Genomic DNA, 24,042 nt, shown 5'->3' on the forward strand with positions numbered 1-24,042 from the left:
CGCATGGGAGCAGAAATATGTTGACTAATTTAATCCCAACAACTCGTCTGTTTGTTCGTCAAGAGCACATTTTCCGCTGGTGTGCACCTCTTTAATAATAAATACAATTTAACAACTAAGAGCATGATATATTACTTCTATTGTACAAAAGTTGAAGAGCAATTTCGTGATCGTGAGGAGGAATTGCATGTAACTTCTGATAGATAATTCAGTGTTGTAACCACATTAAAGATCGCCTCGTAATTATTTAGTTGAAATTTGTAGGTACATAATTTCCGCCGGATGCACATGCACATTTTCACTTAAAAATTGAGATCAGGAAAATACGAAGTAAACTTCAGCCCGTATTGATTTGAACTAGTGTTTATGGAAGATCTAATTAAACAAAGGATTTATGCAAATTTTATTGTACCTATTCGGTGGTCTCAATTGACCTCACAAACTTGGTTTGTTTGTAGTACCTGAATATAAATTGATTGGTATCCGAGACAGGTGAATCGTTACACATCACCGAACAAATTTGCATTGCGCATTCTATTATATTTGGAATTTAAATCAGAATTGAAGACGGATAGTTGACGGGCCTTGTTTGCACTTATGTAATCAAAACTCAATCAAAACATGCTAACATTCTGATTAATGAAGGGTTAAACCTAAAATATGAGAGGAATTCTATTCGAAGGGACGACTGCAATTTATCCTTTATTTGCTTATTAATCGGATATCCCCCTAATTCTGTTTACATTCCAATAATACAGTCGACAGCCGTTGTGCGGGATTCCCTAGACGAAGAGGAGGATTTCCAGCTGACACTCTTGGAAATATACAGGGTGCGACATCCAATATCTTTTGTGTTTTGCCCCTTCAAATATCAATTTTAATGATGCAATAAGAGGAACTCCGTCATTGGAGCCTCCCTGTGAGCATCATTTTTAACCTTTTTGTGTGCTTCTATTTTCAACGAACGACTTTCATCACGTAATCGAAGTGATATTTAATTAAAAAATTGCTTCGGCTAGTCGAGCTTTGAGTTTTTCGTATAAATTTATCATGTTTCCATTTTACGCCAAAAGCGAATTTTTTCGTACTTTCGGATTATGGAATTTTATAGTTTTGAAATTCGAAATACCAGAAATATGAATTTGTTATTCCTGTCTATTTTCATTGTTTTTCTAAATTTGAGAGAAGCTGAAAACATTTTAGAACTCCATTTTGATGGAAGTTCTTTTTAACGTCCATCGGAGATGTTTTTTAATTTCTCTAAAATGTTTATAAATTTTTAATATTCGGGAAAAGCTGGATGCCTCCAGCAAACTCTTTTTCTGGAAAAGATCGAGTTGAATTTGAGGCATATTAATTCGTGAAAAAACTTTATTCCTGAAAGTATTTTTTTATTAGCGTCGCGAATCTGCCGATGCCCAGTATGCATAGTAAGTAAAAACAATATGTTTTTGTCACTTTTTCGGTCGCAAATGTTCGAAACGTGAGTAGATGATTTATGTACGGGAATGACAGCAGGAAAGTGTCTGTAAAATACGTGACGCCATATCCAAACATTGTGCTGTGCTTGTCAAATTGCACTCCAACCATGTAGAATAATTGGACAGCTTGAAGGAAAGGGTCTCCGCTAATTCTTTTATGAAAGTCAGGTCCAGGAAATTGAATCTTTTATAAATAATTTTTTCTATTGACCTGCATCTCGATTTTCGACGCATTCGTGAATTATTTATCGACCTTTCGAACCAGTCAATCGTTGTGTTTATCGGGCTGTTTGTTCTAATTATTTCAGCGATTTTGCTAATTATTGTAATAATCGCATAAATTCGGGGCGATTTCATGGGATCCGCGTAAATTGTTTCATTACATGCAGGCATTATTTATCATGGGCATAAATTACGGTTCATGCCAAATCGGTACTTTTAACGCGGTTGATTTTGACAATGCGAAACAAGTCCGTTTGAATATTTCAAGAGGACTTTCGCGCAACGACCATTTTTCAAATTTGCGATGATAAATAATGAATTTTGTTACAGGATCAGGCTCTGACGGCTCTCCCCATGTCACTTTTTTCGTAGCTCCCATGAAATTGTACAAGATTTATTTTCAATAACGGGCCCCTTTATAATAATGACGGATAACTCGGTTTAAAATTTAAAGTAGATAGTTATCGGAGATCAAATGCGTTTTTTGCATGCATGGAAGCCATTAGCCTGTTATTAAAGGCGACGTAATTTCATATCCATGTAAGGATTTTGTTTTTCAATCTTGTTTCCAGACTTGTAGTAAATATTAATTATGGTTCGCGCACGGTAGACAAGGTAACAAGGAGAAACTGAAGTTTGCCATTAAAGCAGCCTTGCATCATCACTTTCGCTATCTTTAACATCCCAGCTTCCTGTTACAGGCAACAAGAAGCGAGGATGTAGCGATTTTAATAAAATCCGGTTACGGGATACAAGCACGAAACATCTTGCGAAAGGAAGAGCCAATTAGCACGTACAAGAATCGATGACAAAAAAAAAATTCCTCGATCATTTTTTGTCCTTCTCAAACAAAAAAAGTTAAATAAAGTCCGGAGAAGTTAATTAGGGCAATATCCACATTAATTTCCCGGGAGAATCCCGTTAGGGATGAAAACCCTTTACAACTAGGACACGATTATCGTGTTTATAATGTTGCCCTGCCCCGTCTTTTTCTATTTAATTTTTATGAAAAACATTCTTGATTCAAAACCAGTGATTTACCGGGTTCTGTATTAGCTTAGTCATGTATATGCAAATACTGCGGCGAAAGAAATGGAAGAAGAAAACGGAGACTATAAAAGTATTATTCCGAAATTATTGCGACACACGGAGGGTGGCAGCGACGACTTTAATGGTCGTCGGCGTCTATATTGTTTAAGAATTAAAGAAATTAATGTGGTTGTTAAGGGCCATTAATTGCTCATTTTTCTTTATTATTGCTCGCAACGGAACCGGAAGTTTAATTCTTTTAAATACTCGCGAATTATTTGGAAATTTCGTTCATTTCGTGGATTTCAACTTTTCAATTTTCATCAACGTAATGTAACAAGTATTTAACTTTTTTCAGAGAGTTTTTTGTATATAAATATCCACGTGAATACTAAGTTCATTAGTTAAATTAAATTAAAACCGAAAAAAGGATGCCTCAGGCAAATGTCACAACCGTTTTAATATTTTGATTAATATGGTTTGAACAAAAGTTGAAAAATTATAATTGGGGCAAAAAAAATGAACATAACGATGTGGTCATTAGTAAAAAGAGAGTTTTTAGGTTTTTCAGTTCGTTGCATTAGATTCTTTCGATTCTTTTCGATATTTATGAGTTACAAGCAAATTTCATGTCTTTAAATCATTGCCTCGACTTTTCACTACTTTGTCGGCGCTTCTTTACTTCCACAAGAACTGCAGAACATGTTTCTAGGAATTGTTTTTCGAATTGACATGAAATGCAATTTTTGCATAAAATATGCAAGTAATGTTCACAATGCGCTTTATGTATTAAAAACGCAAATGGATGTTTTAAAGTCTGCACTCTAGTCATTAAAATTAAATTAAGTATTAATTTAAAGCAGCCCTGGAAAAAACTGAGGAGTGAAATCTTCAGCTTATAAATTTAAACCTCAGACCTCTCAGCAACTTTGAAAACGCAACAAAGCCAGTGAATATCAGAAATTAATTACTACAATATAGTAATTATAGTTAAAGCATTTAGCCCCATCCAATTTCCCCGCAGTTTAATAAAGCTTGATTGGATCCTGTCATCTTTTTTTGCCGCTTGTATTTTAATAAATTCGTTGCGCTATTCCGTCACCTGTGAGCAAACTAAACCTCCACTGTCATTTAAAACCACATCACGCCACAAACTCGAGGAATACACAATGAATATTTTTATCATTTAAGCAAGACCTCAACTCCCTAGCTTCCACACCTTCATTACAGTGACAACTCATAGTTGTCAATTTATAATTTATGCAATTTAAAGTTTTCGTTGTGGCGTAAAACATGTCGAATGGCTAGCATGAAAATTTTACGGATTTCAAGTGAAGTTTTTTCTCATTAAAACTTTCCAGGAACTCAGCTTTTTATGTAAAGTACACCGACTAGTCGCTATCGATTAGAATCTAACGATAATTTTAGAACAGTTTTTGCGTTGTGATTGCTGGAAGCGGAGACTTTTTGCTTCGGTGACGAGGATGAACTCGAAATAAGACACATCGTCACATATTTCTTGGTGACTTTTCTGACTGATTACCGAAGAAGTTAGATTACTTCGCGTAAGTTTTACGTCTCCGGCTTGAAATTAAAATACCCGAGCTAAATCAATATTGCAGTTATTTTTTATCATATTTAAAATCAGCGTCGCTGGGTCGCGACTATAAAGCACTTCAGTCAAGTCGAGGATAAATAATAAATAGGTGAGAAGGACCACATTTCTGGGTTTTGTGCAGTCTTAACAGCCTGTATTATTAATAAAGTCGCCGGCCACATTAAGAGATAAAAATTTAATGCATTTCCGGAGAACATAGCTCAAAACATGAAATAGAACGCGGCTTTGTTATGGAAAGTGACCTAACTGATGGTTGATTTAAATCTAAAATAGTATTGTGAATTTTTCGCAACTTTCCTGCTGTAATAAAAAAACTTCCAGCTGCGCCGCGAGCTTTTTATGCCATTTTAATATCGAAGCACGCCGCTCCTGACAGTGAAATTAATCCTTGAAATAATATCGCATTGACACTTATTCGAACTCTGGACGTTTAATTATGTCAGGAAGGATGCTGATTGGATTAATAAACAACAACGTGAATGTGAATTTGATTTAGAAAACTCGAATTAGGTTAGAATGCGGTATCACTTACCCGGAGCAAAACTTGGTTTGTTTACATACGTTCTTCTAAAACTTTGGAAACACACACTTACGCTTTCCTTTTCCGTTAATGGGAGTACAACGTCTGGATAAACGCACTAAAATTTAATTTAAATTTACTTCCCCTCGTTTGATGAAAGCTCTTATTTGATTACGAAAATACACAGTTTATGGGAGTTTGAAACTTGAAAACTTCATGAATGGCTACTTTATTAGTCAGGAAAGTCGTTTAGACTGTTTATATACATGTCCCATAATAAACGCTAAGGTACCCATTCCGCTATTCATATTCAAAACAGATCTGCTTGGAAAAAGACAGAACTACAATCTCATGTAATAAAAACACGAAGGAATTATCGTGAATAACGATTATGACTGTCATCTATGTAACGATGTATTATCTAAATTGAATCCATTATATTAAGAACAGTAATAACCAAGTAAATGTACACTGCAATTGTCAACATAATGAAATAAATTAAATATGATGATTACCACGCACTGGAATGCTGCTAAAATTCTTCGTTCGATACGATCCCCGCAGTTGCTTAAAAATTTATCCTCGTTAATAAATGACACTCTTCGCTGACTTAAGAAGCTGCATGCATATACACCCCATTCCGGTTTACTTTCGCGTCTAGTTCCATCACAGACTACACTTTTGAATAAAATATGTTGACTTTATGATGTTGGTAACATTTTATGACGGATGATGCATGCATATAACTCGTAACGATTATTTTTACAAGCTTAAAAATCACTAGTACCGCCGGCTATTTTTACTTAAATGATGGCTGTGAATACTAAAAGTCACAATTACGTGGCGCCGTGTTAAATATGAATAGAAAATGACATCATGCAAGTTGGATTAACGCCTACCTGACATGTCTGCATAAAAGGATCGTTTTCATTTCGAAATTTATAGCTGCACCAACGGCGAATAAAACGGCGAAGTGTTAAACATGTTGACCCAATTGGTTTAGAAAGACCACATCTCTTAATCTACTAAAAATTTCATGGAAAAGCTTTAATGATTTGGGTAAAACTTTTCTTGTTGGTATTTCATCCGCGGAATTAAAAAAAAATAGATTTTTAAGTATTTTGAAAAATGGTGGATGCGCCAACATTTTACAAAAATGTGTTAGTTTTTTACAGCATTGATCTCGCGGCAGTTTCTAACGTTTGAAAACTTTTTAAATAAGTAGAAATGAAAATTTTGGCCTATCAATTTTGCAACCCGGCATCGCAGATATCAAGCTAAAATTTAGCAATTTTCGTCGCATATAAATTTCCCTCATGATTTGCGGGATCTCATATGTATTTAATGAGGTTTTTCGAGGTGAATACTCAATCGAAATGACGCATCAAATCCGAATTGCATGACATAAGAACATGTCGACTATCATTTATATATCTCATCAAAATCAGGTAAACTGAAATAAAAATAAAACTAAATAAAAACGAATTTTTTTAAATGATTGAAACGTCAAATAGAATTTTCTATAGTTTGTTAAAAATATTTATTCCTCTATCTAGGATCGATTGAAATTTGAATTTTTAATACAAATTCTCTTTAAACTTCCTTTAGAATTCGGCTTCAAATTCCCAAAATTCAATGGCCGACTTTTTCGCAAAAAAAAATTCCGACTCAATCGATAAATTTTTTTCCATTTTTTGTTTTTAGACCTCCACTTGTAAACTATTTGATCTACCGATTTTAGATTTGGCCAGTTGTAAGAGCTCGATCTGCTCTTTCAATTCATCTAAAACTAAAGAAATTAAACGTCGTTTTCGTTTCGAAAAAATTCATTGAAAATCACCCCTTAAAGATATCTTGAAAACAGATTTTAATCAATGTCTTGAGTATCTGTGAAGCAATTTTAATATATTTGTGCTCATTTAACGCAGAAGTTCACGCGGAATCTAAAATTGAGCGAATTTTTAACGTACGTCGACAAATAATTGAGTTGTGGCCGTTTGAATTTTTGGGTAGTCGTCAGAGAGCGATAATCAGATTTTTTTTACAAGAATTTGCTCTTACATTTTGCTAGTAATAATTTCATGGCTAAGGTTAACTCTACTTACATAATTTATTAGTAAAAATTTTCAAAAATTTAAAAAACTAATAATGGAAGTTGATACCTTAGTGTTTGTTAGCCAGAGATAAAAAAATTAACGTAGAATCATCCATTTATTTTTCAGTCTGAAGTAAAAGATAAATATTATGTAAATTATTGTCTAGAAATACCACTTTCTGCCTTTATGGGCAGTTAAACTGCCTATTAATAGGCGAACTTGATCTGCACAGCGATATAAACGCCAAACTCGAATAAACACCATTAGAAAAACAAATAAATGATAAGATGGAAACATTTTGAGCCCCATCGAATGTTGTGTCCAAAAACCCACTCATTTGACTAATCCTGAATAATTATTCCAGACAGAATATTCGCTTTAAACCAGGAATCTAAAATAGCGGCTGTTTAGCGTCCAATAAAGAAATCGCAATTAGGGTCATTCCTATCGTCATGATTATTTTAAATTTCAAATTATAAGGCAAATGAAAATTACTCTCATTTGCGTACTTTCAACACCAGTGACGTGAAAGCCGAGTGTAAGCTACTCACGCGACATTCAGAAAATATTCATATTTTTAAAAACAAATTAAATAAAACCCAAAACAATCCACATGACATTAAAATTCCACTCTTTCCGGGTTCTATAAAATAGATTACAAAAATCCTCTGTATTTGTTTAGCTATGAAAATTCGGCGGTTTCAATTTATCAGCGCTGACCGAAAAAAAAAACAGAAATTGAAAAATGTTGTCAGCCACAACATTGTAATTAATCCGGCGATTTATACAATGAATCATACTCTTTAAATAAATCCCTTTATAAAATACACATTGTATAATAAAGGTTTATTAGCTGCGTTCCATCTGCGATGCAATCATCCAAACGAATATAGCTCTGTTTACAAATATGATGTGTTATGATTAATATTTATGACTTGTTTAGCATAATGGCAGAACTATTGACAATTACATTCAATTTTAGCCCCACTGCTTGTAGGATAGAGACTGTAAATTTCATGTTGTGATGGTAGAACCGATCAAAAAACCATTTACATCTATGTAAATGTCAAAACCTGATCAATATGATGAATTATTCAGAACTGTGTCACTTATTTACGTGTAATCAGGATAACCAACCCCAAGCGAAGTTTAACCAAAGAAGTGCATAAAAGGAGACTGCTTTATGGTTACGGGCAAATTTATTTTGTAGCGACTATGCGGATGCATCGAAATGCAATTTTTGTATGAAATATATCCCTCGTAAAGTCGCCACCCTCCTGCATTGTAAATTTTTTATACATTGGCTGTTTCTATAGCTTCAACTTCATTATTATTTCCAGCATGTTTTCAAATACTTTATGGATGAAACTTGTGTTCATATTAGTTCAGATACTAAAATCATTGGAAAATCGTGCTCTGTTGAAAAACCCACCCACCGCGAACCGTGTAATGGTTTTAGTGCCGCTCAGTGATTATCTCAAGACAATGTAAATTAATCAGCTGCGAACTGATGAAATTAATTTACGATCGTACCGTATGAGTTTATATGGAGAAACTAGCTGAAATATCTGAGGTCAGAACGCCAAGTTAATCGATAAACAGTCCTAAGTTGGTGTAACTCGGTGCTCAAACTTATCATATTAAGCATAAATTACAAGAACATGATTTCTAACCCTCTTGTCTTTACCGCCGACTTACAAATCCTGAAACTATGCGTAATTCCAGGACCACATTAAAGTGATACAACAGAGGCGCGCCAAACTCGAAATGACCCTAATTCATTATGTCACTTAACACTAATTTGAATCGCCTAATGGGAAGATTGTTGCCATGGGGAGGCATTCCAGACCACGGCAAAATTAAGACATTTGACCGATGGGAGTTTTGTTGCCTGTCGTATAGTTTATAGGCAGAATCAAAATCCACTGATGGGTGATATTTTATTTAATGTTCCATTGATGTTATTACATGTCACTGAAATATGGATGTTTTCGTCATTTAACCTTTTATCGTAACCAACAACACGTTTTATATATTAACGAAAGGAAACTAAAATTAATGATATAGCAAAGAACTTTGTGGCTATTTTTGATTTTCTCCTTTCACGCCATTTCGAGCAAATCGAACCTTCCTAGGTAAGCCTTCTCATATTTCCTCCGGCTTATCCCTCGGGTCGGCCTCCCGGCTCTTGTTTTACATATTGCACCCCTATTTCGAGCCCTAATTAGTACATCATTTTAATTGCAAGTGGATTACCTGAAACCGCCCCCGCTTGCGTAGTTTCACACATAGTTCGTCCTTGAAAGAGTCCTGTGGGCCCATCATGTTATCCCGCCTTAAGAACCATTCCAACCCGTCCCAATTTCAAGATCTCAACTCGATTAACAATTAGCACAAAGTTGTTATTTTGTACTCTGCATGACAAACGACGTGTTCTCTGGAGGATTTCATTACAAGGAACCAATGGGAATTATCTCCACTGACCGGGATATTTTGCGGGTTTTTCTTCACTCCAACTCGACCGTTTTCTGTCACTATTAGGACTTTATCGGTTCTTGTAGAGACGATAAATTCACGTCGACCCATGTTTTGGTTTTTGAAAAGACAGGATTTCATTGCGAAACAATTAGACATTTTTACATGCGGTGGAGAAACGTGGCAACGGCAGTTTATATTATCGAGCCATAAATAAAAGTTTATATCTCTTTTATGGCGTTTTTATTTACTATAGATTTTTACATGTGTTTTAGACGGAATAAAACTTCGATGCACTAAATATTGTTTACGTCGTTAAAGTTCTAAACTCACGACCGGACTTTTGAACTTTCCGAGTTGAATATTAATGATGTATTTATTTTAGTTCCGTCAAGATTTTATCGTGCCTTTCTTTCGGCTAGTTCCACACTTAAAATCACGGAATTAAAACGTGAGGATCATAATAAAACTTCCGAGTTACTGCCTGCAGGGACGTTACGAAACTCCCAGCTCCCATTATTTTACAAAGCAATTTTTACTTCTCTCTATAAATTTATAATATTCAACAATGGATTTCCATCAATGCGCTTCTTGTATCTAGTTCCGATCCGACGGGCTTAATGGAGTTTTACTGCACTTTAATTAATATTTCATCCAATTATAAACAAAACTTGCCGATGAACATTTTTAGAGACGGTGCTTAATGATCCATTAGTTGGAGTTTGTTTCAACCTGACACATTTCAAGAGGTTGGAAAACAAAATAAAATTTTAATTATTGCAGTCTGTGAACATCATGTTGGTACGTGTTTTCAAACTGAACGGACTCAAATATTTACGCGGTGCAGAGAGAAAACAATGTACGATAAAGAAGAGTAACAATATTGATACCATTGATTTTGTCAACTATGTGCAGAATTTTAAGTTTCTGTTTACCTCGATTTTTTCTCGGGTGAGATTGTGTAAAAAATGCTCTAGCAGCCCGCAGTCAATAAAGTCGAGCCTGGAGTTATCGCACATATTTCAGATTCCCAGTTGTAAGAAGCCAAAATCCTAGAATTCAATAGAAAATGCACTTTATAGCAAGAATAAACAAAAAAAGGATAACGAAGGAATATCCGGAATAGTATATCAGGTATAGGAAATTTCGATCAACAAATCCTCTATAAACTAGGTCGAAGGATGCTGCAAATAACACATACATTCTCGTCTGCATTAAGCAGATCGTGTTCTCCGAATTTAAAATATCCTGCGCCTTTTTATCGATAAAATCGACTAAATCCCCACTCATTCAAATCGGAGGATGTTTGATGCCTGTTTCAAATAAATCTGGCTCGGGATTAACAATAATTGTTACGCACTTTTGGTGCCGAAAAATTTATGAAGCACTTAGAGCAGGTGTGGGTAGGAAAAGCAAATGACCCGAACAATTTACATGTGGGTACAATTTATAGAAGGTTGAATACAGTTTGAAAAACCCTCTGTATATAAAGTCGCCTCCCCATCATCGTTATCCTTTGACGAGCTTCGCGGCGAATCCCAGTGACCATTAACGAATAACGGGCAAAAACCAGAACGCAGTAAACTTTAAGTAGAATTAATAGTTTTTGTGCTCGCCAGACGTCAGTCTTCCACTGAAAATTACATCAGAGAGTTTGCATTGAAGTTTCCATGTCTTCTGAGAACACAGAGTAAAACAAGCTTGCATTTCCGATATTTTCCACATGACCTTTACGATCTCCATCCACTAAGCGCCAAACGTTTTACTACGGAAGCTTCCATTTTTTTTAATGTATAAAATGGAGCCCGGAAATATATTCACTGGGTCACATGTGCTAAAGCCAGGTTATAAAATTTATTTTAAGTGTTCTTATCTAATAAAATTGTATTGATTGCCGCCTACAGGATGGCCCCCTTCATATTTTATTTGAATGTTATTCAAGCGAGGGGATGTATCGTGACGAGGAGCAAGAATCGAATTTTCCGCGGGCACGATTTCTGCATACTTACGAGGAAAAGAAAAATTATAAATTGCTTCGACTCTGCGCGACTCGGGTCAAGGGCACAGAATCCGTCGCGGCACAACTGTTTGCATTCTATAAATCCGGAAAATATGGCAGTTCAATGGGGAAGAAGACGTGCTGACAAAGAACTCCACGAATTTATAACTTTCATTCGCTGCAATTTCTAGAATCTGTGTTCTTACACATTGTTGGGAGAGAATTATGGATTTTATGCAACGCGGAGAGCGGGCAAGTGCTTTCAATCAAAGAGATTTCATGCACTAAATCGTTTTAATTTTATTCGATGTTAACATCCAGGCTTGTAAACGGAAAACCGAGAAAATAAACTGAGCATTACTACTCAAAAACGTGAAAGTAGTGAAAGAGAAAGACTCTTTTGAGGTTTCAAGTTCGTAGAAATGGGAAAACTGAAAATCATTTAGTAATAAATAATTGGGCAAAAGGTCTGGGAATTTCTGACTTCTGCTTCTTCATTTTCAGCTTCTCATTACCTTCGCTTCTAATTTCAATCTGCTTGAGCTCGATTTTTCTCTTTCTTTTTTATTTGTTTTTATCAGCTTGCCTGTTCTTTCTTCGTTTACCTTCTTTATACTGTTTACTCAATTTTATTTTCTGTTTTTTTTTTATTTTTTTACTTTCATTTAGAGTTAAATCAGCAACTCTGACTTTACCAATTTGCGCGTATTTCTGTTAAAATTGCTTAACAGAGAGAGATTTTTTAACATTCTTAAAGATGCTGAAGGACCCTAAAAATTCTTTAAAGATTTTTAGAAATTTTTAAAATAAGTTTCTGAGAGATTCGAGGCTTTTAAAGATTTTTATAAATACTTGAAGGTTCTTTTACAATTCTAGAGAATCGGGACATAACATCAAGATACCTAAATGATTCTTACAAATCCTTCAATATAAACATTCCACAGGAGTTTAAAAAAATTAGCATAGTGTAATTCGGTTTGTTAAACGACCAATAACAGAGCCGTATGTTAAATTTAGCCCATACAAAAAATTATCTGGAGGAAAAATGGGCTTTAGATCTCTAAAGCTTTATGGAGATCCTTATTCGTATATGAAGAACAAAAAAAAGGTCAATAAAATGTGAGAATAATTTTAAAATATCGAAGAGTAGCTAACTCCGTAAAATTGTGAATTTGACAATATAAGAAGGAAAATAAAAACCGTATTTTTATTAAACTTTATTGCAAAATTCGTGCTGTAGCCATTTTCGTGCTTTATTTGGCTCTTGCATTTTATTACAGTTTGTCATCTAAACATGTAATAAATTTCTACAGTATAAATATGTCCTGAAGTGTGTAATGTTTTCAATTCCCTCTAATTGACGTATAAGTCCCTTCAGCTCCGAAATCGCCGAAAGCCACCGCATCAACGCTAAACTCTCGCGACTCGGAACGAAATAAAGCGAGTTTGTGAAATATTTGCATGTGAAAGTTTTACAAAGCTTACGAGAGTAAGTAAAGCTTTTGACGTCGCTTCCCGAGAGAGAGACCCCGATACACATAAGCTCTCTCAGCAAATCTGAATCTTAGTTATGTCATTGTTATTTTGTCAGAAATCGTAAATCCAGCCGATACATCACCGAAATGCAACAGAACAAGATGATAATACGGATCATTTCATTGTGCTCGGTAATCTAACAACGTCTGACTCCTCGAGGGAACGCTTAGAAAAAGCAGCTCTGTAATACATCGGTGCATTTGGGAGAACTCACTCTAATTAATACGTAAACGACAGAGAGTTGGGGAGACGTTATCGTGTACAAAAATTGCAAACAAGGCATGTTGGTTAATAAGAACTCGTTGCGGTATTGTTGGGTATAATGCATTATGCATCATTAGAGCAGGAACAACTTGACAGTAAAGAATGGCAAACATGATATGTATACTATAATTATGTCTTGCATTATACAAGCTGCAATTAACCATGTTTATGGTAATTTTAAGACGGAAATCTTAACCGAATTGTAAAACAGTTTTAATAGCGATCAAAAAATTTCCCCGGCGCATTCACCATTTTCCAAGGTAAAAAACCCGAAACTCATTACCTTTATCAAGTCTATTAATAAGTAATAAATGCGTGCCACATTGTTTTATTATTGTCTTTGTTATTTTGGAACAAAGTTTATGGCTATACAACCCACACAATATTTCTCTCAGAATTTGCACCCATTGAGTGATTAATTGATTTGCGGTTTATTAAGCCTTTTATTGGTAACATGTTTGTTCTACAACGTTTAATTGTTTCACTATTTGGGTCGATGACCAGACAGACAACAGTTTCGTTTAGTACACTTAAATTCAAGCACCCATGATTCATGTTACTACGATCAATGCCAATAGCAATTCCAGGACACTTAAACTAACTGACATTCTGTAAAAAAGCAAAATCAGTTTGAGTTTGAGCTTTGTTAGTCAATTAAAGTCCCGTTCTGTCCAGTTAAATCAAGTTACGCTCCGTGTACTACCATCAAATAAAATAAAACTCGTATTGGTCAGAGTAATAAAAAATGTTGGTCATCACTGTAAATTATTTAACACGCTCAGCAATTAGGTTCATTGAGAGCGACCGGAGAGCACAGATCTCAAGGAAATCCCTCAAGATTTGCGTCGGTTTCGTTGAATAATTCAGAGCGATGATTGATGACCTTTTGAATTGGTCAGTTCATGTTGTTGGTCTTGTAGGCAAATTGCCTGGTTGTATTTTCATCGCTTTAAGGACTGTTTCCTGCTAACCCTCCATCGATAATCAAAGCAGTTTCAAGTTTCCATAGAGTTTTAATCATCTCCGGGAAAACTTGTCGACGTACGGATCTGTAACGTGGTCTCAGTTGTCTTATATTCCTCCATAAATTACAAAATCTATTGGCAATTCCGCCCTTTACCAGTTGGTTTCTTGTAAAATCGGTTTTGTTGCAGAATTTAGTACCGACCGGGGATGCTTAGCCGATAAATTGGGGGAAAAATCAGGAAACACACTTTTCTACTACCCCAACTTTCATTTCTTTTTAATTACTTCTTCGATCTCTCGAATCCCATGTTGATGACTGCAATAAAACCCGAACGTAATGAATTCAGGGCAAGATTGTTTTTAAGCGGGATTTTTCATCCAAGCGAGGTGTCACGGATATTATCCTCTCTAATCCCAGGATTGTTTTTAATATTAATTCCATTTAATTGTGCAACGCATGTGTGCCAGACTAAACAATAACCATAAAGATGATAAAGCGTTGCAGGTCGAGTTGACCGCAGGGGAGTGTCTCCGGTGGTCGAAACCGCTCAGCTTCTAAGGTGTGGCACCACCACTTTGGGACACTCTACTAACTGCTGCGAACCTAAATTTCTCAGCAGCTTTATGATTTACTAAGTACAGGTGATGCGGTTTGCCTCTGCGAACTTCGGTTCAACATCAAACAATGAATTCCTCGTTTAACTCGCAAATCTCTTTTTTTACTTGCAAGCTCCCAATTCGCATAAGTACGGACCTGGTTGTTATTTAAATAGACGCATTGTTTCCGTATGGTCAATTATGCAATTTAATTAATTAGATGGGACTGGATAAAACTAAAATACATTTCGATTCAATTAAATTTAATAGCAGCTAAAACAAAATTTTTTAAAATTATCTGTTTTGTTTATCTATTTATTTAGCTGCACAATACTTGACAACCACATCACCAGATTTAGCAAAAACAATAATAAATTCGAACACATTGTAATTGTAATAATAAATAATTCATCCTGGAATTTACACACATTGAATTGAAATTTTTGTTCAACTTTACATGGAAATAATGACCGGTAAAAATCAGGAATTGGCCCACTTTCGCGCCTTGATGATAATCCGGACAATTGTACCAAAATATTAGCCCCCATAAACCTCCAGAAATTGCTTTCAGCGATCTCGGCGAGTTCCGAAAAGTTTCGCGCTGAAAAACTCTTTATGGCAATATTTCCCCCGATTGTGTTGTGTCAGAGCGGGCGCATTTCGCTAGTTACCTGCAGAAAAATCGTAGACAATCCGCAGAGGAAATATTCCCTGAAATGTCCCGAACATATTTCCCAGTTCTATGAGCAAATCCGTTGCTCTCGACACCTAATAAATCAAGCGGAAGTTTTAAAGTAAATCACATCGACAGCCACTGCAACGTGTCGTAATAATGATATATAGTATACGGATCAAACTAGATCTGAATATATGACTCTCTAGATGGACCCGGAGGACGCAGCATCCATAACACAGACTACAGCAATGAATTAATCATCAAATTCTAATTTCCTTCCACCGCGACACTGTTTATCGCAAACAAACTTCCCTACGGCTCAAACAGTATCTAAGATTGTCTCTCACGATCAAAGTTTGCATTTCCCATCATCGGACACTTTAAACTTTTAATTTTAAAGCGTATGTCATGAATTTTTGATAAAGTGTGTGGATGAAATACTCAAAGTTTGAGTGTTTAGATTTTGGCAAACTTTTTAAGTTTGTACCATCTCAGGAATGTTAACGTAAAATTTCCATAATTTCAATAAATCAATGCGACTTTATCAGCTCCTGAAACATAATTACTTGCGTTTTACGAAAGAATTCCGCCCATGGTTTATCGCAGACCTTGCCCTGACAAGAATGAAACCGCCGAAGCTGGGTAGTCTCAAGCCCAAAATTAAGTTGTTCATTTGAATGGACGCTTTGTTCAGATGAGGAATGCAGATTTGTTCGACCATAGCAGGAAAATCTAATTTAATTCAGCACGCACAGAGACGCTTTTGTCGATATTGTTAACGGATGCTTTCGCACAATAACTATATTATGCTTACATTTGTTGTTCAAATTAATTAGTGCTAAACGTGGGACGACTACTTATCGTTGGTTTATTTAATTGGTTGTGAATTTGCTCATTCTTTTAATCTTTTGTTCGGCTAAGAGATATTGGTCACGCAGCCACGTTTACAGATAATTTCCTCGAGTTTAATAATAGAATTCACGAACGAGGCGCAGGGAAAAATCTAAACATATTAATCGGGCACTGAATCGAGGTGATGGTATCTTGAGAGTTCCGTTTATATTGGCGTGCGAAATCATAACGTGGAAGAGATAATGGAATGTTGGGAGAAAATGGATACACAAAATATAAACCCTACAAGGCGGTTAGAAAGACATTTCCGCACAAGTCACCGGACTCAAAAACGGAATTTTTATTTCGCATTTTACTCGTGTTTAGAAAATAAGTGCTCACACGGAGCCCTTTGTCTATTTATATTTTAATTTAAATTCCCTTTTTATCCCGCGCCCGATATCCCGGAAAAGCGTCTCCGGAGCAGGCTGGTATCCCGGATTTAAAAAAAATCAAATCAGGAAGTTGGAAAACAATTGAGTCTCACGTAATGTACATAAAAGTTTGGAAATAAACCAACAAAGTTGGATAGTTTAAATCGGGAGAACGACGCAATAAATTCGGGAAAAAAGGGGCTCTGAGATAGAGGCAGTTTTTAACCGGCAATCAATACAACGCCTTAATGTGGCGATATCTGTTTCAGGAGAGTCTGACAACTGACGGTGAGCACACTTTACGAGGATGTAATTTATTGCTTTGGATTGCCGCCAAGGATTCGCTTGTGAAAAGGCGCGCGCATCCTTTGTCCATCCTAATAAATAACACCGTCGAAAGTCGACCTCTGTAAATTATTTCCTGGAAAGCTCGTACCGCAGACACAACAAAAAATCAAACACCTTGGGTAAACTGGGCGTTTTTAAAGGACAAAAATTAATTATTTCCGGGGGAAATAATAATAATTAGCGACACCTCGAGGCAAAGAACAAACATAAAACAAACAGATTTCGAAGCAGTTTGCGTAAAATTGGCGGCAATAAAAACGCCACGCCAAAGCATTCCTTTGCCAGTTAGATTACATTTCGCGTTTAAAAAGCAATCTGGAATTTCAGGATCGAGGCGAAATCATCAACACCTACTTTAACGTCCCCGCCTTAAAGCAACACGTTTCGTTTTATTATTATTTTTCCCTTTTGGGGCGTTTTTAATAAGATTCTTTTGGGACATTTTCACGCAAAAACGCCTTCTGGAAACTTCTATTCAAACCTACTTCCGCTTCCTTTGTGAGTTTATTGATAGTTTATTTTTCAAGTGTACATAACATACTTAATACTTGTTAGAGCCTCACTGCTAACAATTTGTTTGCGCTTAACTAATGAGGTCGGAGGTGAGCAATCAGGCATCGTCACGTCTTGAACTAGTCTTACTTTGTGTTAACAGGAAGTTTAGAGCCCGGATTTCCCGGTTAATTAAACCAAACAAAAGAGATCTCTAGTTAAAAACCGACATCCGGAAACAAAATTGAATATTACGCGCAAAGAATGATAAACTCACAAGCTAGAATATATTATACTCGCTTGAACTCAAAACGTCCAATAAAACTTTCAAAACAATCGCATCCTCTTAAGCTTGATAAACTCCTTTTGCTCAACATATCCTCCAAATAAAAATGTTGCGACCGAATTCGGGCAGATAAGCCTGTAATATATAGACAACCAACAATACAAGCGACTTGAGATAAGCGCCAACGTAGCAACTCGGAGGTGGTCCCAGAACCCGCCCTGTATTAATAGTAGTTTACTTTAAACCTGGAAAAGAGCGGAGACGGTCATTGAACTATGAAGACTGTCAGCAGCTTGGGGCTTTATGAGACAAAATGGGTCATAAATCTACGAAGGAAAAGTAGAGGCCACAAATTGTGACCTATATCGAAATTAAGGTGAAGCGATATTTTCAGACGGGTTCGATGAGTTGTTTCTGATTTTAATTTTCTTTGATTTTATCTGGTCGGAAAAACAGGCGTGTTCAAAATCTCATTTAAGAACAGTTTCCAGTTGGAAACCGAAACAAAATAAGAAGAATGGTTTTAAACATTCTGATGATTACACTGCTTTGCATTTGTGTATCTTTGTATTATTAATGTACACTGGCTAATGGACTGATGTTTAACCCCACTTTTGATAATATTCTACTGCAGTATCTGCAGTAAATCTACACTAGACAAAACTAATAAATCCAATGAAAAGTAAATATTTAACAATTCGCAGCTTAAAGTTGTACGTAAAATAACAGAGTCGTTTTCACCTCGAATTGCATTTTCTCGTCTAATTTTCTAATCCGGAGAAGTAATCACATTCGGAGTCGCTTCAATTCCCGAAGAAACCTGCGCTGCACATAATTGAATGTATTTTTCCTTCGGCGTCTACTTATATAGTGGTAGCGTGCTGCATCCTCCTCATTACAACAGCTTATCCTGAATTGCAATTTTACAGAGTACCATGTTAGCTCCTTCAATATCAACGAAGAAGTATGGCCAGGATGTGTCGAGATTAAAGGATCGACGCTTTCGATTTATTCTACTCATCAGTTTTTCTCTTTTGCTCTCTAATCTTGTATCTTCCACCTTTTCGGATTATTCCTGACGTCCACGAGATAACCGAGCGGATTACACGTCGACCATTAAAAAACGACAAGTTTCAATCGCTGCTGAATTCATAACGAGTGAGTTATGATCGAACTTTCGTATTCTTTCCAGTTAAAGCGTGAAACAGCGATGTATGCAAACACGAACCGCGTTAAATTTCAAACATAAATATGAAGAAGGATTTGGGAAAACCGTGCTGTCTCAATTTCACGACCAAACTTTGCGTGGATTTCAAAACGATGTTATAATTGTACAAGTTTTATCGTGGTCATTTTGAAAGATTATTAATTTTATTACGGTATTAACACAAACGACGCACGAAGCTCTCAGCGATTGATTTTCAGCCTGAAAAATGTTACATAATGAAATCGATTCTGTGGCTTATCGGGACCGCCTTCGCTCCGTTTTCTTTAATAGAGGCCCATCGAGAATCCTTTATATCGCATTTAAGAGCTTTAGGACACGTGTCTTCTAATCCTTAGCGTGTCTCACTTTTATTCTTTTCACGGGTTATAAGGAATATTTATTTTTGTAATTACCCTTCAGCAAGCAAAGCGTTAAACTGACAACACCAGCAATTACCTTAACAACAGAAAAAGACTAGTTGCTTTCAACTCGAACAAAATTACAAAGTTTAAACTTCTAATTATTTACCGTTTTTTTCCGGGAGTTCTATCGGGTTTCATTATTCCAGATGCAGATGCTACCCATCAAAGATTTATGAATCGCATCACATAAAATATGAACGTAGCTATAATCAATACTTTAAATTTATTATTAGCACCATTTTGCCTCGAAATAATGTAATTCATCATGCTTTTAAAATATTGATCTTACTTCAGAATAATAATCCTTTTGGATCTGATTTATAAGGCAAGTTTTACAAGATGTTAATAAAAGTTCACCAAGAGAAATGAAAATTTTTCTTTAAAAATTAATTCCAAATCCGAGAAGTAATAAGGCGACCGGAACTTCACATTATTTTCGGTAAATTCAAAAAGAAAACATTGACGCGGACAAAGAAAAACTCGATCTCGATTCTGTGGCATTTTTAATTATCCTGAGGCCAACTCTTGTGTGCGTTTTTACGTTACAATGATATATACTTCGCGGTTGTTCTATTCAGACAAAACCTAACAAACTTTTCCATTTGATGTTTACAAACAAAGCAATCCTGAAAACAAGTATTAATGACGAACTTGTTCAATGTAAACCTAATTAACAACTGGATTTAACAAAGTTTATCGGCTACGAAACGTATGATATGCAAAAAATTTCTTTACAATGTAAAATAAACAGAATTGAACATATCCCGAAGTGCATTTTGGAATATACAGAACCCGGAAGAAAACATAATAATAGCTCGAAATTTTCAAATTCAAAGAAACCAGAAAATCTAAATCATGACGAGGGTTTCAGCTTCACGTTGTAAAAATACGAAAACCTGACACCCTGCAAACAACAAAGAAAAATCCTGCAGGAATGTAGCTAATAGATTTTCCCCGTGCTCCAGGTCCTCTCCCACATCATTTCCTTTAATCCTCTTCGGAAATAACGGCTTATCTTAAGTTAAAATTATGATTTTATAAAAAACTTCCCCTTGTACTTCCAGATATTTATTTCCCTCATTTTGCCGAATTATAACAGCAAGGAAGTGAAAAAAACTTCAATTACAGTGATAGTCCTCGTCGACTCTTACCATTCCGTCATAAACATTAGAGGAGAAATGAATTACCTTCACCTAAATGAATCATTATATAAAATCTGATTAGTTCAGATCCAATTACGGACAATATTTATCCTAAAATTGAGTTAGCTAAGTGTGTGCTTTAGATAAGACGTTCATTCTCACACTCTTCCTTCCTTCGCCACTTCATTTCGCGAAAATAATGGTAAAGCCATAAGCATGCAAGCAATAGAAATTTGTTGTTGCAAATAGATTTCGTGGTCTTCGAAATAGGAAATATATATCGCTCTCTAGAGAAAGAGTTTCAAATTGCTTCGAAATATTATAACAATTTGCCTTGTGGTTATCGAAGATGTATTGATTTCAGGTTAGATCCGAGATGAGTTCGTTTCAATGCATAAATAATGCAAAACCAAAACCATGCACGGCGCATCCACCATTTTTCATAATTGCCTGCTTTCAAGCGCATGTAATATGAAATCAATTTTGAGTATCCTGATATTAATATTAGCATTCAAGTTCATCAGTCAAGCACCAAATTAATACATTTTTGATAAATCTGATTACTATTTGGTTTGCATCAGCGATAAAACGCATTTATGGGAAACACGTTCTGCCGTTGAAAGCTATGAAGGAAATAATTTAATTGTTGTTGAATCAAAATGTAGAAACGCGAGCAAAAAATAACGTTTTCGGTAATCGAGTGTTAACATAAATTTTGATGATTAAATAACTATAATCTCAACGCCAGAAGCCACTCTGGAAATTTTATCAACAAACAAACTTTCACACAAATGCTCACCAATAATGCGAACGAATTTAATTAAAAATTTCTCCTCTTTGTGTAATACATATTTAACGGGGCCGAAAGAGCATGGAAAGCAAATCTCTGATACATTTACACGAGGTGCAGAAACTCCAAACAACTTTAACTTGTGATTCCAAGAGAATCAATCAAACTAAACGAATTAAAAGTAAATTGGTGTTTTAAATATCCATTATCTCAGAGATCGCAGCTGGTCTCGAAGAGAGACACAACATCCAGGAATTACTCTCCTGAGGTATCTCAGTCCCGTGGTTTATTAAAGTTTGAAACTAAAACAATTTATATCCGAGCTTGTGGGCACATTCGTATTTTAACAAATTGGACCTATTTTCGATCCACTAACATTTTTTTTCATTTATAATGTTTGTGTGAATTTATCGACAAACGCCCATCGCATGGCTCCCAACAATAAAACCCTCGATAAAACCAAATATTACTGTTTTCACTGTTATTTTACTTAATAAATAATCGAAGCTGAGAAAATTCCTAATTTATTGCACCCTGTAATCAGATCCATTCAAAACTCGTGAAAAATGCCAGGTTCGACACGATAATCAAATATTTATAAAATCGCTAACAGGAGGCTCGAATTGTTTCATTAATATTCCTGCTTCGATTCGATAATTATTACCTATCATGTGGGAACAGTCGAAAAATTTCGTTAAAAATTCATCAGGACAAAATATTAATTATTATTGTTGTGGTTTCAGACTAAAATAGAAATTATCTCGTTTTATGAACGCGCATCCGGGTTAAATTAAAATTTTATTATTTACAGTAATATTAAAACAATGTTCAAATTGGGTTCGCATTATGTTGGGCCAAAATATTTTTTTATCAAATTTATAAATGGTAACTGGAGACAATGAAACTTGTAGACTTAATTCTCAGAAATTAGAATTGACGGCTGCAAATGATACTAATTAATTTAAAACAATCGTTGTTATATTAATTAGAATTATAATTATATGCGTTATAATTTATTATTAATTGTGGAAACTCACCCTCTTATTTAGTCCAGAGCATGAATCAAAGAGAGCAACCTGAAAAACCAAAACATGTTAAATAGAAAATCATAGACTGAGTAAAAATTCCTTCGTTCTCTCTCAGCGTTTCGCTCAACGAAATTGACTTATAAACAAAAAAGTTATGACTGCCTACATTACTTCCAAAGTTAATTATTAAATTTAGCATCACATTAAAAGAGTATTTTTCATGAAAACAAACGTTAATTAAAACAGATTTTTGGGGGAGAAAAGACTCAGTTATTGACATTCTCAAGCTGCATAAAGTGCGCATTAAAAAACCATTTTCCCCATTGACCTGTTAACGTTTGACAATAGCTTCAACAAGTTCCGCAAGTCTCTTTCATCCAATTCCATTGGCTTGTGGATGACATTTACCCATGTTTACGGAACATCTGTTCAACCGTTGCCCCGTTATGATCGATTGATTTGCTCATTTCAATAGAAATGCGGCCTGAATAATGGCAAGGGGAACTGTCACATATTTCTCATCCACCCCAAATTCCCCATACACTGTGTTAATGGCGTTCGAAATTCGATGCAACGTTGATTATGTAAGGTATCTATATCTATGGACACGGGGTAATTTGCGTCTCGTTATTGCGTTTATTCCTTAGTCCAATTAACGGTGGCGCATGTGGTTTCAGAAAACCGATAACTGTAAATCATTTCTATTGAAAGTGATCGGGATGCGGAGACGCATTCCTAACATAAAAAACGAAAAGTTTGCCACTGGGGAGACAAAGAGGTTTCACTATAATTACGGAAAAGTTCTCGATCGTGGGGTAATAAGGGTTGAAGACACTTCTTGTACCATCGAAATAAATGTTGTTGTGACCTTTATGTTACACAAAATAAAACAAATTCGTGAAATTCCTGGATCGCTAATTAGGTCCAAATCGAACAAAATTATCAAACTGTGATCATTGAAAATTATTCGTGTTTTGGTTTAATTTTACCATGAATGAAACAAAATAATGAAACGAATAACAGGTGATTTCGATTTTTTTTGCCGAATCATTATCTAAATTGGTGTCTGATATTGTGGTTAACATCTTGGCACTTTCTTCGGGTTCATCCTGTATATTAACTCTCATTATTAAAACAATACTTTAATCCAAATAATGAATAAAATGTTTACGGCAACACAAAATTAGTTGAAATGAAATACAATTTTCGGAAATCCTGCGAAATTGTAAAAAAAATTGTATAAAACTCAAATTGTATCTAGGACTCAAAAACCTATCACACTCAGCTTCGCTTCTGTTTGTCTATTTTGTCGTGAATAAAATTGGTTTTTATTTACTTATAATATAAATACCCATTTAGATTGCGACACTGTTTTAGAATGTCGCTTTTTTTTCTTTTTTATACTCGCGATTTACGCGGGGAATCTATTAAAAAACTGAAGGCAAAACGTTCGATGTAAAAATATGCAAAATAATAATTTTTACATTTCGTTAAGGAAAACTCTGCTAAACCATCTTGCCAAAACAATTTCAGAAATGGTTCCCCCGCAGCTGGTGAGATTTTATTAAAACAATTCCCGCCGA

General features: G+C 35.3%; 1 protein-coding gene across 4 annotated transcripts in view; it reads right to left on the minus strand.

Annotated features, from left to right (window-relative positions):
• Con (leucine rich repeat protein connectin) overlaps positions 1–24,042 on the minus strand; it is a 102,134-nt gene that overhangs the window by 61,406 nt on the left and 16,686 nt on the right. For 2 of the 4 annotated variants that reach the window (XM_088043668.1, XM_088043667.1), the window contains exon 2: positions 22,469–22,507. The exons of 1 other annotated variant lie outside the window; for it this stretch is intronic. The gene's annotated coding sequence lies outside the window, so the exon portion shown is untranslated. Of the gene's footprint in view, positions 1–4,882; positions 4,973–22,468; positions 22,508–24,042 lie in introns of those variants that run through there. One more of the 4 variants, XM_088043670.1, reaches the window with a different exon arrangement.

Source organism: Gnatocerus cornutus, chromosome 8 (assembly GCF_029298725.1).
Source record: "Gnatocerus cornutus isolate USDA-ARS CGAHR chromosome 8, icGnaCorn1.1, whole genome shotgun sequence".
NCBI lineage: Eukaryota > Metazoa > Arthropoda > Insecta > Coleoptera > Tenebrionidae > Gnatocerus > Gnatocerus cornutus.